This window comes from Cicer arietinum, chromosome 6 (genome assembly GCF_000331145.2).
Source record: "Cicer arietinum cultivar CDC Frontier isolate Library 1 chromosome 6, Cicar.CDCFrontier_v2.0, whole genome shotgun sequence".
Classification (NCBI taxonomy): Eukaryota; Viridiplantae; Streptophyta; class Magnoliopsida; order Fabales; family Fabaceae; genus Cicer; species Cicer arietinum.
The window spans coordinates 19,346,588-19,360,557 of NC_021165.2; the positions used below are offsets into that span (position 1 = coordinate 19,346,588).

General features: G+C 31.8%; 1 long non-coding RNA gene across 1 annotated transcript in view; it reads left to right on the top strand.

The window, feature by feature from the left end:
- The window catches only part of LOC101504716 (uncharacterized), a 2,117-nt gene extending 760 nt beyond the window's left edge, over nt 1-1,357 (top strand). Inside the window, exons 1-2 of the long non-coding RNA XR_190025.3 lie at nt 1-1,025; nt 1,108-1,357. The exon at nt 1-1,025 is cut by the window's left edge and continues 760 nt beyond it. This is a non-coding gene — a long non-coding RNA (uncharacterized lncRNA). The remainder of the gene's footprint in view (nt 1,026-1,107) is intronic.
- The last annotated feature ends 12,613 nt before the right edge of the window (nt 1,358-13,970 follow it).

The following is a 13,970-nucleotide window of genomic DNA, read 5'->3' on the forward strand; positions in this document are numbered from 1 at the left end:
TATTAATTTTCATTTGAGAAATAAAGCAATAGATTATTTATGAGGTTTACTTATAGAGTAGTATATTTGTTTTTGAAGTTTTCTGGCAAATTAATTGCCTCTTTTCTATTTGTCCTCCTGAGTTTATTTATTTGACTGTTTGCAGGAATAAGAGAACAAAACATAGCTGAAATTTTATTATCTTTATTATTATCATAAAGTTAAGCAAGAGATTATTAAGAAAATATCCAGAATTAAGTTTCATGGTGTCCATTTCTTTGTATGCTGCTGCAGGATTGAGTTGCTTATTGACATATTTGATTATATGTTTCTTCATTCTCTGTTTCAATGTTGCCTTTTCATAATTAATTCTCCTTCTCTGTATTCCCTTGCAAAATTCAAAAAATCTTGTCATCTATGCATCACTTTATTTATATCCTATCATCTCTCTATGTAATTAATTGACTTCAATAACTATTAAACAATATTGGATTAGTGAACGACGCTATGTAATCTAGAATTTTACTGTAACATTTGGCATCTATGGAAGTGTCATAGGCTGCACAACTTGATGTATCTATCAAATAATATAGTTAACATAAGTTAGATTTTGTCACATGTTTACTACCTATACAGATGCATAAACGGATTGAAACCAAAAGCTTACAGTCATGTTTACTACTCAACGCCATGCTGCTCTTATTTATCAGGAAATACAGTCTGATCCAGCTCCTATTGCAGTATCAACATCACAGATCACGGAAGATGATAAGCACCAGAGCGTTATCCCCGAGATCTCTGAGGAAACAGTATCCAATGTTGATTGCCACAGTGATGGATATGATGCTCAATTGCTCATGATGTCCAAAATAAACTTGCAGAACTAGCTGCACAGGTTAGATTGATTTTCTGCAGGAGGATCAGATGAACTTTGACATATATTATAACCCAAAAGAAGGTCTATTAAATGACAGACTATTCTCCCCAGCTCTGGTGCATATGCCCCAAGAATTTCATTACGAAGCAAACAATGAATCAGAGATATGGTACAAATGAGATAAATATTTTAGAGTCAGATCTTTTTAAATTCAGATCTTAATTGGGGTCAAATCTTATTTTACCTTGTAGTGTATGCCAGCTACTAATCCTGAAGAGGCAATTTACAGAAGGATTGCTCGTGTGACAGCACCAGAATCTCGCAGCACCTTTGATTGTAGTGGTGATGATGATAGAAAGGGCAAGATTGTATTATTACAGAACAATTTCCAGATGGTTAGTAGTTTTTAATACTGATGCTAGGTATAAAAACTAGTTTGTTTGTAATTGTAACAATTAGTTTAAAGTTTCCAATATCCACTTTGATTTGATTTGATTTTTATAGGTGATAGTTTTTTTTTTTTAAATGTTACTCTATAATATCTTATTTTAGACGTCTAAACATGTTGGTCCAAACTTAAATTTCGACAAATAAATAAATGTAAACTTATAGTTTTATAGCATATACAAAGGATCTAAAGATAATTATTGAGGCAAATAAAGGATTTAAAGATGAATGAAGAAACTTTTTGAAATAGGTCCATGACACAAAAGGCATGTGTTAGATCTATCTAGCCATCTTGTTTATGCTAATGTGTTATTCTTTGAATATCTTTTATTTTTTTTGCTGAGTCTCAATCATTTTTGCCTATGCAGTTAGATGACTCTATCTTAATTTAGACCATTACTCACTATGTTCCTTCAACTCCTATTGCTAATTTTCTATTATAAATAGACCATCAAATAATAAATCTATATAATATAATAAAGCAATGATGATATTTTGGCAAGTTTGACAAGTATCACTTAGAGTGTTTAGACAAATATACATTTTTTATTAATAGAAATAATTTAGAAAGAAAAAAAAAATAAAACACAACCACATTGTGTAGACTAATGAAGACTACAGTTGGCAAAATCAACAATTTTGAAGGATTCATGAAAGATTCTCGAAGACTATCATGCAAATTGAAAGATAAAAGATAATCATAGTTTTTATGTGTATTGTAATTGTTTTTTGAATGAGAAGATTATTTATCTTCAGTATTTAAGCTACACCAAGTAGTAATAATAGAATGAAACATAAAAATCTAAATAATATAGTTAACATAAACACCAGAGTGTTATCCCCGAGATCTCTCGTAGATCAGATCTGGGCCATCAATCTTACCCAAACTCTAAATTATAAATACACAAGAAACATAAAAATCTAAATTATAAATACACAGCATGAAACATAAAAATCTAAATTACAAATGCAAAAGATTTACTCTAAAAATAAAGATCTTAATATCGTTGAAATTGATTCCCGCGAGAGAGCGCGTATTTCCTTTTGGCTTCTTTTATTATTTGTGATCCAAAGGTTCTTCAATTTAGTTACTGTTGAAAAACCAAAACTACAAATTACCTATAAATTAGGGCACTTCTCTTTATTGTTGCATTATCTGCAAACTGTTCTTTTGAGATCAATTGAAAGGTCCTATTTCCTTCTTTATTATCTTCTTCGTTTAAGAGAGCTCTTCTCACACTCTCTGTCGCATCCACTGCTTCTGGTCATTCATTCTTCATCTCTTCTCTTTCTAAGGTTTGTTTTTCAATCACAATCATATTCTTTTTTTCTTTTTTCTTTTATTTTTTCTTTTTTTTTTTTCCGATGAAATGAAACCCTGTTATTTATATATTTTTTCTTTTTCTTCTGTTGACTCATTCACTGTATTACTTTTAATACTTTATTTATATATTTTCTACTTTTTTTTATTTGAGTTTTTTCTTAATTATTTTCAGTGCAAAATAAAAGAAATAAACTTTAATTTGGAGAAATGGAACAACAACAAGATTATAGAAGAATAGTTATATTGGGAGAAAATGAAAGAGTCACAATTGAATTGTTTTATCCTGTTATCAACGGTGTTTATGAAATGATTTCTGCTATTCCTTTTCGCACTCTTAACAGAAACATCATTTTCTCACATATGTGTATAGAAGATGATCGCTTTGTTCTTTGTGAAGACTCAAGATATCATACCACTTTACTGTCGGTCACTATATTATTGAAGAAAATAACATCAATCAAATTCCGATAGGAAGAGCCAATGTGGAAGCTACTTGAAGATGCTCTATTCATTGATCTTGAAAGAGTTACAATTGATGAAGAAACTACTACTGAGACATTAACATGTTTCATATGCCTTGAGTAGTTTTTTCTTGTATCGAAAGCAATTCGCTTGCCTAGTCCATGTTCACCCTTTGTGTCCTAGACCTATTTCATTGTATTCTCTTGTTTTGTTAATAAAAAAGTTTTTTATTTATTTATTATATTTGAGTATTCTCTACTTTCGTCTCTTTCATTTTGTTTCATTTTAATTTATCTCTTATATTAGTGAATATATGGTATTCTATATATGACATCACTTCATTCTATACCATAAACAAATTTATTTTTATAATTTGAACTCATAGTCTATCTTTAAGTGATGCATAGTCTATCTTTTGCTAGTGCTTCTATCAAAATTTGAACTCATATTTATTTAATTTTTAAATAAATCATAACAAAAAACAATTAGTTTTTGTGAAATAATAAAAAAAATATAAAAAATAGTGTATTTCATTAAATTTAAAATAAAAATGATTAAATGCAAGTTTAGTCCTCCTACTTTGCTTAAAATTAATTTTGATTCTTTGATTTTTAAAATTATCTCAATTTCATAACTTATTGTTTTTTTTGTCTCCTCTAGTTTTTAGTTTTTATGGAGGGGGTCCGAAAAATAAACGTCGGACGTCCGAAAAAATAGCATAACAATATCTTCTTCCATAGACCCAAAAAAAAAATTTACAAACAACAAATAAAGAGTCCTTAAAAATACATTAATAGTTCAATCTAACCAAAACAATGAAAGTTAATCACCAAGATACTGTCTCAATTTGTTGAAAGTTTATTCAAATTTTGAGATTGGAAGTTGAAGTTACTATGTTACTATGTTACATATTGATGGCTCCAACGTGTATGAAAAAAAAAGACATGTTTTTTACAAATTAGTTTTATTATTTTCCACGAAGGATGGTGTGCATTAATGAATTACCCATTAAATTTTACAAGATTATATACATTTAATAGAAGAGATATGAGAATGTAGTTGGACCCAAAACAAAGTGGGTACCTAAGACTGAAATGATATCACCTGCAGGTTGGTTTTCAAAATACAAAGAGAAAGCCTTGGTTCTTGGACAGTGGCTGTTCAAGGCACATGACAGGAGATAGAAATTGTTTCATAACCTTCAGCAAGAAGGATGGTGGTTCGGTCACATTTGGAAATGATGATCAAGCTCAAATTAAGGGAAATGGAACAATTTTAAATAATGCACATTTGATTGACCTCAAGAAAAAGTGATTACACAAGATATACTAGAGTCATCATGTAAAGAACGATTGTTATCGTCGTTGATCCATTGAATCTTATAAGTGTATAAAGTCACATAAGGATCGGGGAAACTAAAAATAATAAAATAGATAAAAAGGAATTTATCTTCATTGCATGTATCATACATTTTTTTTAAATACTCACACATAATTTATGCATCTTCACTAATATTTTACATATACTCAACAACTCCTTATATCATGCATAATGAGTTATCATGCATATCTTATATGTATATTTTATTTATATTCAACAACTTTTGTATCACATTATTCATTTTACGTTTGCATTACCACATACATGCCTCCTTTTAAAAATAAAAATAAAACAAATTTATCTCATTTTATTTACATTCTAAATTGTTGTGGGGACTGTCCAAAGAGCCCAAGATGAGCTGGACATGGATAGTGCTGAAGCATATGATGGAAGCATCGCAAAGCAAGCTGGTGCTGCCCTAAGACTCTTGAAAAATATGACAGTAATAATTATAGGTATTATTTTAAATATAAGAGTTTTGATTAAAATTCTATTTATCAATGTTAAGAAAAAAATAATATTATGTTAAAATGAGTATTTTGCAGAAAAAGTTTCTAGCATGGATAAGTAAAATAATTATTTATTTATAAATAACTTTAAGAAATACTAAAAAATGAATTTTGGACCAGACTACTTTTACATTCCTATTTCCTACTTCTGCATATTAATTTAGGCTATTATTGGTTGGACGTTTCTTTCCTATACCTACGGGTTGCTTATTACACCCCAATTTCTGTCACAGAGGACGCTCTTGTGTTCGTCTTACATATTATTTTACTCTTCTATTTGTCCATATGTTATCTGCACCCCTCTATCTGCAATAAAAACAGAGCAACCGCAATACTAAACCCTTTTTCTCTCAAATTCACTCCCATCAATTCCTTGTTATTTGAATCGATCCCACCTAAAATCGGCCACTAAATCCATTTTTGACATCAATTTTATCGATTGTGGCTCTGTTTCATAAAAATAATTGCATTTCTTTCCTTGGGGGAGCTATTTTGGTCAATCACCACGTTTATCATCTCAAAACATTGGCATAGTTTTTGCATTCCTCTCGTCGAAACCTTCGTGAAACACTACTCATGTTGCATTTTTAAGTAAAGTTTACGTCAGACCCTTACGGCGCTCTGACGAGTCGATGAGACTTTTTATGTCGTTTTGACTTCATTTTGCAGCAAAAATTATTATTGAGTATTTAATTCCATTGATTTTTGTGTTTGACAAAGCTAAATAAAGTAAGGCGTGAGAGAGCGTTTGAGTTCATGAACATAATATATTGTGAAATGAACGGGAAAACCGTATTTCTCAACGATTCATACGGGAGTCGCTACGTACGGCAGTAGCCCTTTGATTGATAAATTAATTAATGTGCAAATATAAAAATTATGTGATTAAAATATGGAATATAAATATTTATAAGGTGTTGATTGATTTAATTTCGTTAAATGTGTGATATTTGATATTATTGTGAAATTTTATTTCAAATGAATTTGGTGCATATGTCCGATTAGATGAGTTTATGTAAAGTGATAATAAAATATGGATGCAATGCATGATGTAAAATTCTTTGATTATGATAATGATATATGATTTATGATAGTGATATTATAAATTTGTGATAAGTTTAGATGATAATGATGATTTATGATTAATGATAGTGATGCTATAAATTTGTAATAAGTTTATGTGATGATGATGATAGTGATATTATTAATTTGTGATAGAAATTTTGAAGTAACCCATGAAATAGTGATGAGTTCAACTTGTATAATGCTCTTAATGGAGTAGTCTAGACAAATGAAGGGAGAAAATAGATGTTGATATTTTTTGAAATTGAAAATATTTTGTCATCATATAGGTATGGTCTGACAAGCCTAATGATTTTGGGGAAATACAACTAAATGAGTCTTATGGTGGTGGTCTATTGTTGAACCTTAAAGCAAAATTGTTAATGCTGTAATTCCCGAAGATTCATTCGGAGCTTAATACGTATGGTCGAGCCATATTGAGTAATAATAATTAATTAATGCTCCTAAAACTATATGATCCAGATATATACCTCTCACTAAGCAAATTTCCACAAAGAAATACCACCCATACCAACGGGAAAAATAAAAATGCCACTAAGGCAACTCCCACGAAGATGCATATGCCATGACATGAAGCTATAATATCAAATAGATAAATTCCCACACAACCCACTAAGAATCATGTCTTACACATTCAAAATCACTTTTTAAAATCATCACCTTATTCACATATCATTTAGAACATATAACACATCCATATCATGAGTATCATATATTCATAGACAAATAATCATAAATATTATGACTTTCACCACATACACATAAAAATAGAAACTTGATATCTTATAGGCCATAAAAATTAACACTTTAACATATATAACAAGAAAATTCACACTTCAACTAATATACATAATAAAAGTTAAAACTTTATAACATATAAGGTAAAAATTTAAACTTTAATTCATATCCATCATAAAACTACAATTTTATCACATATAGCATAAAATTTCATACTTTATACTTAAAAATCATATATTACAATTCAATCTCAACAAAAATTGGGGTTTTACTATTTTAATTCATTAGTCTACATTTATTCCTTTTAAAATATAAGTAATCACGATTATTTATTTCATGTCATTCAACCAACGGCCTAACTATAATTTGTGTGGGGGAAAAACCCTTACCTTGGCCGCATTTCTTCCTAGTACAAGTTGTAAGCCACACGAAGTTGTTCACAAGGAAAAGAAGTTCCAAGCTTTCGATAGACGAAGAAAAGGAGGTGTGAAGGTGATGGTGGCTAGGGTTTAGGTATTCTTTTTTAGTTTAATATTAGTGAGTATACATAAATTATTGACATAGGGAAATTTAAAGTTGAAATCGTTGGTTAGATATTGTTGGGCCTTAATGAAGAATAACAGTGATAATAAGTCATGCCTCATTCTTATTGATGTACATGGGCAATCACCAATGGCTGAAATGAGAAAGGGTTTCGCTATGAATCCGTAACGACGTACAGACTAGCTCTCTGATAGACTCGTAGATAGAATGGCCTTTCGTCGACACCTTTCTACTCACCCAGGAACTGAGGAGACAAAGAAAGAAGAAAAATAATTATTTATTTCGCCCAAGGGTTCCTTTAGAGAAGAACCACACTAAATAAATAGGATCCATTTCCACCAATTTTAGCAATTAAAAAAAGTAGCGAATGGAAAAACCGGAGTAGCGGGTCTCTCAGGTTAGAAAAGGAAGAACCGAAAGAAGATCTCTAGTTGAGCCTTTACGCCTTTACTATTCAGAGGACAAAAATGACCTAATTGTTAATCCAATGACACAAATGAACTTATTGGATGCACAAGATTGTTTAAAAACCCTAATTGGACAAGAATAAGTCTAGGGATGACGAAAATGACCTAAATGTTAATCCAATGACACATATGAACTTATTGGATGCACAAGATTTTTTAAAAACCCTAATTGGACTAGAATAAGCATAAGGAGGACGAAAATGACCTAAATGTTAATAAAATGACACAAACACACCTATTGTATGCACAAGATTGGTTAAAATCCCTAATTGGACAAAAACAAGCCTAGGGAGGACGAAAATGATTCAAATGTTAATCCAATGGCACAAATGAACTTATTGGATGCACAAGATAGGTTAAAAACCCTAATTGGACTAGAATAAGCATTGGGAGGACGAAAATGATTCAAATGTTAATCCAATAACACATACACACCTATTGGATACACAAGATTGGTTAAAACCCTAATTGGACTAGAATAAGCCTAGGGAGGACGAAAATGACCTAAATATTAATCAAATGACACAAACACACCTTTTGGATGCACACGAATGATTAAAAACCCTAATTGGACAAGAATAAGCATAGGGAGGACGAAAATGACCTAAACGTTAATCCAATGACACAAATACACCTATAAGATGCACACAAGAATGGTTAAAAACCCTAATTGGACTAGAATAAGCCTCGAGAGAACGAAAATCACCTAAATGTTAATCCAATGACACAAACGAACTTATTGGATACACAAGATTGTTTAAAAACCTTAATTAGACTAGAATAAGCCTAGGGAGGATGAAAATGACCTAATTGTTAATCCAATGACACAAATGAACTTATTGGATGCACAAGATTGTTTAAAAACCCTAATTGGACAAGAATAAGCCTAGGGATGACGAAAATGACCAAAATGTTAATCCAATGACACAAATGAACTTATTGGATGCACAAAATTGTTTAAAAATCGTAATTGGACTAGAATAAGTTTAGGGAGGACGAAAAAAATGACACAAACACACCTATTGGATGCACAAGATTGGTTAAAAGCCCTAATTGGACAAGAATAAGCCTAGGGATGACAAAAATGACCTAAATGTTAATCCAATGACACAAACGAAGTTATTAGATGCACAAGATTGTCTAAAAACCCTCGTTGGACTAGAAAAGCATAAGGAGGACGAAAATGACCTAATTGTTAATCCAATCAGACAAATGAACTTATTGGATGCACAAGATTGGCTAAAAACCCTAATTTGACAAGAATAAGCCTACGGAGGACGAAAATGACCTAAATGTGAATCCAATGACACAAATACACCTATAAGATGCACAAGATTGGTTAAATTCCATAATTGGACTAGAATAAGCCTCGAGAAGACGAACATAACATAAATGTTATCCAATGACACAAATGAAGTTATTAGATGCACAAGTTTGTTTAAAAACCCTAGTCGGACTAGAAAAGCATAAGGAGGACAAAAATGACCTAATAGTTAATCCAATGGATGCACAAGGTTTTTTAAAAACCTTAATTGGACAAGAATAAGCCTAGGGATGACGAAAATAACCTAAATGTTCTTCCAATGACACAAATGAACTTATTGGATGCACAAGATTGTTTAAAAACTCTAATTGGACTAGAATAAGTTTAGGGAGGATGAAAATGACCTAAATGTTATTCCAATGACACAAACACACCTTTTGGATGCACAAGATTGCTTCAAAACCCTAATTAGACAAGAATAAGCCTAGAGAGGACGAAAATGACCTAAATGTTAATCCAATGACACAATCACACCTATTGGATGCATAATATTGATTAAAACCCTAATTGGACTAGAATAAGCCTAGCGATGACAAAAATGACCTAAATGTTAATCCAATGACACAAATGAACTTATTGGATACACAAGATTGGTTAAAAACCTAATTGGACAAGAATAAGCCAAGGGAGGACGAAAATGACCTAAATGTTAGTCCAATGACACACACGAACTTATTGGATTCACAAGATTGGTTAAAAACCCTAATTCGAGAAGAATATGCCAAGGGAGGACGGAAATGACTTAAATGTTAATCCAATGACACAAATGAAGTTATTGGATGCACTAGATTGGTTAAAAACGCAAATTGGACAAGAATAAATCTAGGGAGGACGGAAATGACCGAAATATTAATCCAATGACACAAATGAACTTATTGGATGCACAAGATTGGTTAAAAACCATAATCGGATAAGAATAAGCCTAGGGAGGAAGAAAATGACCTAAATGTTAATCCAATGACACAAACACACCTCTTGGATGCACAAGATTGGTTAAAAACCCTAATTGGACAAGAATAAGCCAAGGGATGACGAAAATGACCTAATTGTTAATCCAACGACCCAAATGAACTTATTGGATGTACAAGATTGGTTAAAAACCCTAATTGGACAAGAATAAGCCAAGGGAGGACGAAAATGACCTAATTGTTAATCCAACGACCCAAATGAACTTATTGGATGTACAAGATTGGTTAAAAACCCTAATTGGACAAGAATAAGCCAAGGGAGGACGAAAATGACCTAATTGTTAATCCAACGACCCAAATGAACTTATTGGATGTACAAGATTGGTTAAAAACCCTAATTGGACAAGAATAAGCCAAGGGAGGACGAAAATGACCTAATTGTTAATCCAACGACCCAAATGAACTTATTGGATGTACAAGATTGGTTAAAAACCCTAATTGGACAAGAATAAGCCAAGGGAGGACGAAAATGACCTAATTGTTAATCCAACGACCCAAATGAACTTATTGGATGTACAAGATTGGTTAAAAACGCAAATTGGACAAGAATAAGACTAGGGAGGAAGAAAATGAACTAAATGTTAATCCAATGACACAAATACACCTATAAGACGCACAAGATTGGTTGAAAACCCTAGTTGGAAAAGAATAAGCCTCGAGAGGACGAAAATTACCTAAATGTTAATTCAATGTCACAAACAAAGTTATTGGATGCACAAGATTGTTTAAAAACCCTAATTGGACTAGAATAAGCCAAGGGAGGACGAAAATGATTCAAATGTTAATCCAATGACACAAATGAACTTATTGGATGCACAAGATAGGTTAAAAACCCTAATTGGACTAGAATAAGATTATGGAGGACGAAAATGACATAAATGCTAATCCAATGACACAAATGAACTTATTGGATGCACAAGATTTGTTAAAAACCCTAATTGGACAAGAATAAGCCTATAGACGACAAAAATGACTTAAATGTTAATCCAATGACACAAACATACCATTTGGAAGCACAAGACTGGTTAAAAACCCTAATCGGACTAGAATAAGCCTAGGGAGGATGAAAATGACCTAAATGTTAATCCAATGATACAAATGAACTTCTTGGATGAACAAGATTCGTTAAAAACCCTAATTGGACAAGCATAAGCCTTGGGAGGACGAAAATGACCTAATTGTTAATCCAGTGACACAAATGAACATTATGGATGCAAAAGATTGTTTAAAAACCCTAACTGGACAAGAATAAGCCTAGGGATGACAAAAATAGCCAAAATGTTAATCCAATGACACAAATGAACTTATTGGATGCACAAGATTGTTTAAAAACCCAAATTGGACTAGAATAAGCCTATGGAGGACGAAAATGACCTAAATGTTAATCCAATGACACAAACGAACTTATTGGATGCACAAGATTGTTTAAAAACCGTAATTGGACTAGAATAAGCCTAGGGAGGACGAAAATGACCTAAATGTTAATCCAATGACACAAATGAACTTATTGGATGTACAAGATTGGTTAAAAACCCTAATTGGACTAGGATAAGCTTGGGAGGACGAAAATGACCTAAATGTTAATCCAATGACACAAATGAACTTATTGGATGCACAAGATTGGTTAAAAACCCAAATTGGAAAAGAATAAGCCTAGGGAGGACGAAAATGACCTAAATGTTAATCCAATGACACAAATACACCTATAAGATGCACAAGATTCTTTAAAAACCCTAATTGGAGTAGAATAAGCCTCGAGAGGAGGAAAATGACCTAAATGTTAATCCAATGACACAAACGAACTTATTGGATGCACAAGATTGGTTAAAAACCCTGATTGGACTAGAATAAGCTAAGGGAGGATGAAAACGACCTAAATGTCAATCCAACGACACTAATGAACTTATTGGATGCACAAGATTGTTTAAAAATCCCAATTGTACAAGAATAAGCCTAGGGATAACGAAAATGACCCAAGTGACAATCCAATGACACAAATGAACTTATTGGATGCACTAGATTGTTTAAAAATCCTAATTGGACTTGAATAAGCGTAGGGAGGACGAAAATGACCTAAATGTTAATCCAATAACACCAACACACCTATTGGATGCACATGATTGGTGAAAAACCCTAATTGGACTAGAATAAGCCTAGGGAGGACGAAAATGACCTAAATGTTAATCCAATGACACAAACCCACATATTAGATGCACAAGATTGGTTAAAAACCCTAAATGCACTAGAATAAGTCTAGGGAGGATGAAAATGACCTAAATGTTAATCCATTGATACATACGAACTTATTGGATGTACAAAATTGGTTAAAAACCCTAATCGGACAAGAATAAGCCAAGGGAGGACGAAAATGACCTAATTGTAAATCCAATGACACAAATGAACTTATTGGATGCACAAGATTTTTTTAAAACCATAATTGGACTAGAATAAGCCTAGGGAGGTCGAAAGTGGCCTAAATGTTAATCCATTGACACACACACATCTATTGGATGCACAAGATTGTGTAAAAACCCTAATAGGACCAGAATAAGCCTATGGAGGACAAAAATGACCTAAATGTTAATCCAATGACACAAACATACCATTTGGATGCACAAGACTGGTTAAAAACCCTAATTGGACTAGAATAAGCCTAGCGATGATGAAAATGACCTAAATGTTAATCCAATGATACAAATGAACTTATTGGATGCACAAGATTCGTTAAAAACCCTAATTGGACAAGCATAAGCCTTGGGAGGACGAAAAGGACTTAAATGTTAATCCAAGAAGAAGTTGGTGATTGACAAAAATAAATAAAAATTAAAAAATGATCGTCTTCGGAGTGTTTACCGATGCGTTGATCGACATCAAATAAAGTGATGATCGTCTTCGAATTGATTACCCGATGCGTAGATCGACATAAAATAAAGTGATGATCGTCTTCAGATTGATTACCGATGCGTACATCGACATAAAATAAAGTGATGATCGTTTTCGAGTTGGTTACCGATGCGTTGATCGATTGATATAAATAAAATGATGACTAAACCAAACATGAGTTTAGAATTTAGAATGTAAATAAAATGAGATAAATTTGTTCTATTTTTATTTTTAAAAGGAAACATGTATGTGGTTATGCAAAAGTAAAATGAATAATGTGATACAAAAGTTGTTGAATATAAATAAAATATACACATAAGATATGCATGATTAACTCATTATGCATGATATAAGGAGTTGTTGAGTATATGTAAAATATGAGTGAAGATGCATAAATCATGTGTGAGTATTTGAAAAAAATGTAAGATGCATGCAATGAAGATAAATTCCTTTTAATTAATTTTTTATATTGTTTTATTGTTTAGTTTCCCCGATCCTTATGCGACTTTATACACTTATAAGATTCAATGGATCAACGACGATAACAATCGTTCTTTACATGATGACTCTAGTATATCTTGTGTAATCACTTTTTCTTGAGGTCAATCAAATGCACATTATTTAAAATGCTTACCCTTCATTTTTTATACACCCAATATCTCACGTTCCCGTGTATATATTTTCAAGCGTCAAAATATTTAAGATATTTTTTTTTTTTTTATATTTTCATATATTTCAAATTCTCATATTTCAAATTCCCATATTTATTATCATAAAATAACATTTTTTTAAAAACATTAGAACAAACAACAATGAGACTGAATTTGTTTAGAAATAGTGTAAGGTACAACATCGAACAATGATATTGGAAAATGTACACTCATTGCAATAAAACAAATGAGGCAGGGGTTACAATGTGGTGAGTGTGTTTAGCTTTAGTTGGAGAGACAACAAACGCTAGTCATTCTTGTAATTTAGAACTTCTA